Raw genomic sequence first — 5,521 nt, 5'->3', positions numbered from 1 at the left:
GAGGCCTAACCGCACAACACCCCTTCAACCCAACCCGCCTCACTGTTCCTTCCCTGGCCCCTTACCTTCTTTAACCGAATTCTCCCCCCCCCCCCCCCCTTGTTCACCCCTTTTGTTTTTGGCCACCTTTCGTTCCCTGCTGCGGCCGCAACTGTGCGCGCCACCTGTCAAGCAATGCTCAAACAGTTCCTGGCAAGCGGCAAGAAACAAACTTAACATATTTGGCTTTTGGATTATTTTTTTTAATGTATAAATTAAAAAATATTCATAACTATATTATCTATAGTATCTTGTCATTTTTAATTTCTGTTTTCATTTTATTTGTCTTAAATTTCATAAATGTTATTGATTATTTTCATTGTATTTTATTTGTTGTTATTTTTAGATACAGAGCACCCCCTACTGTACACTCCAACCTCAAGACGTGCATGGTTAAAAAAGAATGTTCAACACACACACACGGACAGGCAGAAGTGCACCCGCACACACACACGGACAGGCAGAAGTGCACCCGCACACACACACACATACACAGCCATGCGCCATTCAGCAGCGCGCGCGCGTGTCTGAGCACATTGGAAACAACAAGTGGAAAGTTGCGGTCATGATTAACAGGAAGCAGACATGGGTGGAATTGGAATGGTGTGTGAACGCGACACACCACATCATCATCATCATCATCATCATCATCATCAACACAGAAAGCAGTCACATAATATCAAACGGTGACATTTGAATGAGAGCGCATCCTTCGCGTCCTTCATGTGAGCTACAAGCAAGAATGGCAATTCATTCATTCATTCATTCAGCCATCCATCTATCTACATAAAAGGGACACGCCCCCAAAACAGGCTGTTTTGAACAGAGCGTTTTTTGGCTGATTTAGGGACAGCAAAAAAAGTATTTTACACATTTGAGAACTATTTTAGCATGATGAAAAGTTGAATAATATGAGACCTTTAAACAAATGTCCCAAAAAGAAAAAGAGAGTAAATCCTATTTTTAAAACAAATGTCCAATTTTTCAAAAACAAACAGTTGGCTTTCAACATTTATTCACATTAGGCAATTTTGAAAGAAAAAAAAAAAGGTCGCTTTCTTTTTTCAGAATGTATTTTTTAAGGCATTTTGTGGCGGAGAAGGAAATTTATTTCATTGTATTTCTTAATAGATTTTTTTTTAATAAAAAAAATCCATTTATTGTTGTAATAAATCTAATTTTGAGTGTCGTTGCTTCAGAGAAGGAAAAGTCCATTTTCTTGCATGTTGCTTTTTCTTTGTTGCTGCCAATCAATCCGCAAAAAAGCTGATGTGTTCGTTGTCGTCTAGTCGTTGTGGAGGCGGCCTTAAGTAGTCAAAAAGGCCGTTTAAAAAAAGAGACCGCATTGGCACCAAAAACGTCTTTTGGCAAGCAAAAAGGCAACGTTGAACTTGTGCTTTTCTGATTTTTTTCCCCTTCTTCTTCTTTTTGACCGATCAACCGAGAGCGTTCGAACCATCGGGTGCACGTCGCCTTCTGCCGGCACAGGGGCAGCACAACCAGGGTTGGGAGGGTTACTTTTCAAATGTAATCCATTACAGTTACAAGTTACCTGCTGAAAAATGTAGTTAGTAACATAATCCAATTACCATAGTATTAAGGTAATGTAACTGGATTACTCCAATATTGAGTATGCTCATGAAGACAAAATAAAAACTAGAAAAATTCCCGCGGAAATTTTGAATGGGACTGCTGACTCTTGCGAGGTGGAAAGACGCATGTATGTAGTACTTATAGCAATAGTAGTAGTAGTAGTATAGTAGTAGCACTTGTAAAAAAGCTGTATTTAAATAGCAGTCCATTCCATTTAATAAAAAAATAAAAATAAAAAATAATGTTTTTTTTTGAAAATGTACTTAAAAAATGTAAATGAGCTGAACAGTTTAAAATTTAAATGGCTGGAATCGGTCAAGAAATGTGGAAGTTAACCATAATCAACATAAACTAAACGTATCTTACTGTCCCTTTAAGAAACATGCACATTTACGCACACACATTGGAACTTTAACATACTGGAGACGTCACGCACCCACATTCCATTGATATTGTATGAGAGACGCACACCTCGAACAAATAAATATCACCACAATATATATTCTATACAATGTGCCCCTGCCATTTGCCGGTGATAGGGACCCGGGCAGCCTACAAATAGCAAAAATCCTTGTGTAATTAAAAAGCATGTAGGCTATTGATTGATTGATTGATTGAAGGCCATATGCTGTTTTCAAACTGTTACTGAAAGCAACCACACTGGATGGATGGATAGATAGATAGTCATCTGCAAAATGAACTTTTATCCCAGTCACAAGTTAGTTTAGCTGCGTATATGTTGTGTATGATGTTTAAATAGTGAATTGGTGTGAGAAAGATTTGTTTGTAAGGTGTAACTCACATTATGCTTGTAGGCTAGCGGGCTAGTGTTAGACATTATTAACATTTTAATTCTTTATTTCATATATTAACCATGTTTAAATGTTTTATAGATGTGTAAAGTAAGTGAAATAGTGTTGAACTCAGTATAATTTGACCTTAACCTAAGCTGGTACACCACCTTGTTTGGTCTAAAATTCCTTCTCAGTGTTGCGCACACACATTATGTTCTTGAGAACAGAATCTGCCTTGAGAGAGCACACACACACACACACACTCTGTTTGCGCCATCGCTCACAGCCACTCTAAATCTGATTCAACTTGTTTGTGAGATATTGTTTTGAGAAAAAGTACCCGGAGAGTATATTTTGTCTGGAGATCGGCACAGCTGCAAATCTGTTGCATAACGTGTTTTAAAAGGTGTTTCACTTTCCAAGCTAGATACTATAAGAAGCCCTCTCTCCCAAGGGAGGGGGCACACGGACACTCTGAAATTCCACCTCATACGTGATGTTCAGTATTCCTGTGACAGGAGAATTCTCTGTTTTAATAAATCATCCTTGCAAGGTGTTTTTTCTTACAAGAAGTCTGTCTTCAAATTTTTGGAACACGCAAAAGAAGACAAATTATTAGCCTCTTTCAAAATGGTGACCCCGATGCTGGAAAAACGACGTTTTTGCGAGCGGAGTGTTCACGGACGAATAGAATTCCAGGCCATATTAATCACGGTAAGTGGACACTTTATCCACGTTTTAGGAATTCTATCTGTCTGTGAGCGTTTCGGCTGATAAATTTTGTTAAGTTATATTGAAGATGGAATTTATGTGAGAAAGATGGTGATAAATTTTAAGTCGTTTGGTTGGACGGAGTCTATGATTTTGGATTTTCCTACGGTATTTGAAGTATACACATATGTGGTGACATAGCATTATTTACTGAAATGCTGTCACGTTGAATTGTACGCAATTGCTTTGCTTTGGAAGTCAGTTTTTTTTAAAAAACGATAGATACTTAGATAATTGATTTAAAGTCTATGTATATGTGGTTTGAATTGTACGCAATTGCTTTGCTTTGGAAGTCAGTTTTTTTTTTTAAAAACGATAGATACTTAGATAATTGATTTAAAGTCTATGTATATGTGGTTAAGTTGAGAGGAAGTCAGTTTTGAGAAACATTTTGTTTTTACAAGACGATAGATACTTAGATAATTGATTTAAAGTCTATGTATATGTGTTTAAGTTGAGAGGAAGTCAGTTTTGGGAAACATTTTGTTTTTTAAAAATGATAGATTCTTGGGTGTATTAGAGATGAAAGTCACGGATTTACACAGCAGAGAGTACGCCTGCTGTTATGTAATCGTGACAAGATCCTTGAATAAAAGATATATTTGCTCAACTTATGGAAGTCAGGTTGACATAAACGTTTTTAATACGCCGCTTTAAGATCAATCGCTAGGTCTTTTGAATAATTGGTTATTAATATTCTTAAACAAAACTGTTCAGCTGAAAGGAAAAACAGTTATGCAGATTTTTATATGTTTTTGTATGTCGTAAAAGCGACATTTCATGTCTGTGTGTACAAATATCGGACGTCACTATTATTTTTAAAGGGACCGCGATGAGATATTTTGTTGACTAATTCTGTTATAAGTGAGACGTCACTTCTATATAAATATTAATACGACTTAACTACAATATAATATAATATAATATAATATAATATAATAAGCTATAAAATACGGGAGTCAATAATTAATAGAAATTGAAGGAAGCTCTATTCGAGCGCGAAACAGAATGGTTTGACCCAAATGAGCTTCCGTTGAACGAGAACGATATGACGCTAGTAAAACAAGTTGGTAACGCATGCGCAGTTTCTATCGGAGTTTTACCTACGAAACCAGACGAGAGATAAAAAAAGAATTGCACGACTGGGTGCACGATTGCTGTGGAATAAATCTTTTAGCGCCGTTATAATCTACGGTAAATTAATTCTATTGATGAAAAACGTTGAATTTGCACCGCCAGGCGTTCGACGTAAAAAACGAGATATATCTGTAATTTCTTCGAGTGGAATAAGAGCCAGACATAATGGTGTATTCTTGTATAAAATGATGAATAATGCTAGAATGATAGCTTTAGGTATTTCTGTGAAGTTATAACCATTTACATAACCTTAATAAAGTAATAATGTTTAATATAAATTACGGGCGCGCTTTTAATCTGAAGAAACCGAATAGCTTGACCTGATAGTACTTCCGCTAGCCGTAACTAAAACTTCCGGGTTAAATTATCATTGGTCAAATAATGACCTAAAATGTATTTAATATCGAACGACGGAACTTAAATTTATTGTGGAAAAGGTTAGTTTATTCTAATAAGATCTGGAATCTGTTCGATGGTTTTAAAGGCGGCAGGTTAACTGTGTATGGGCGTAGACGGCGATCGCTCTTTAAAAAGTGTTATAAATATATGTATTTTTATATAGAGGAAAATCCCGGACGTAACTTTAAGAAAAGTGTATTAAATGATGATTAATGCTGAAATGTTGACTTTGGATGGTTTCGTAAGGACAACAGCGGTACAACACGAATTACGTAATAAAATAAATGAAACCATTTAGTAAACGATTGGTACGGTAATATTACTAATAAAATCTCTAACGCTAAAACCGCGAGCGTCAGGGTCTCCGTAAACAATTAAACGACATTACATAAATTGTTAACGTAACTGATTTTCTAAGCCCTTCATTTAAATCTCCTAACGACTAATGCTGAATACTTAATCTGGCTTTACAGCGCATGATGCGTCATAAATGAATTATATTTAATACAAAACGAACGAATATTTAACACGCACATAACATACAATGTTAAAATATTGTAAAATTTAGATGCATATCTCACGCTTATTAAACATACATAACTGTAAAACTGAATGTATTGCTGTGATATTGGAATTTGTAGTGGCTGTGACTCTAGCTGACCGCCAGGTGTCACCCTTTTATAAATTAATGACGCGAGTCAGTTTGGAAATTGTAGTTGCTGTGACTCATTCTGACCGCCAGGTGTCACCCTTTTTCCAAATTAAAATTGCCAAAAGCCTTACAACTT

This window comes from Vanacampus margaritifer, chromosome 11 (assembly GCF_051991255.1).
Source record: "Vanacampus margaritifer isolate UIUO_Vmar chromosome 11, RoL_Vmar_1.0, whole genome shotgun sequence".
In the NCBI taxonomy this organism is placed as follows: domain Eukaryota; kingdom Metazoa; phylum Chordata; class Actinopteri; order Syngnathiformes; family Syngnathidae; genus Vanacampus; species Vanacampus margaritifer.
The sequence above is the reverse complement of the archived record's forward strand: the minus strand, read 5'-3'. Positions refer to the sequence as shown.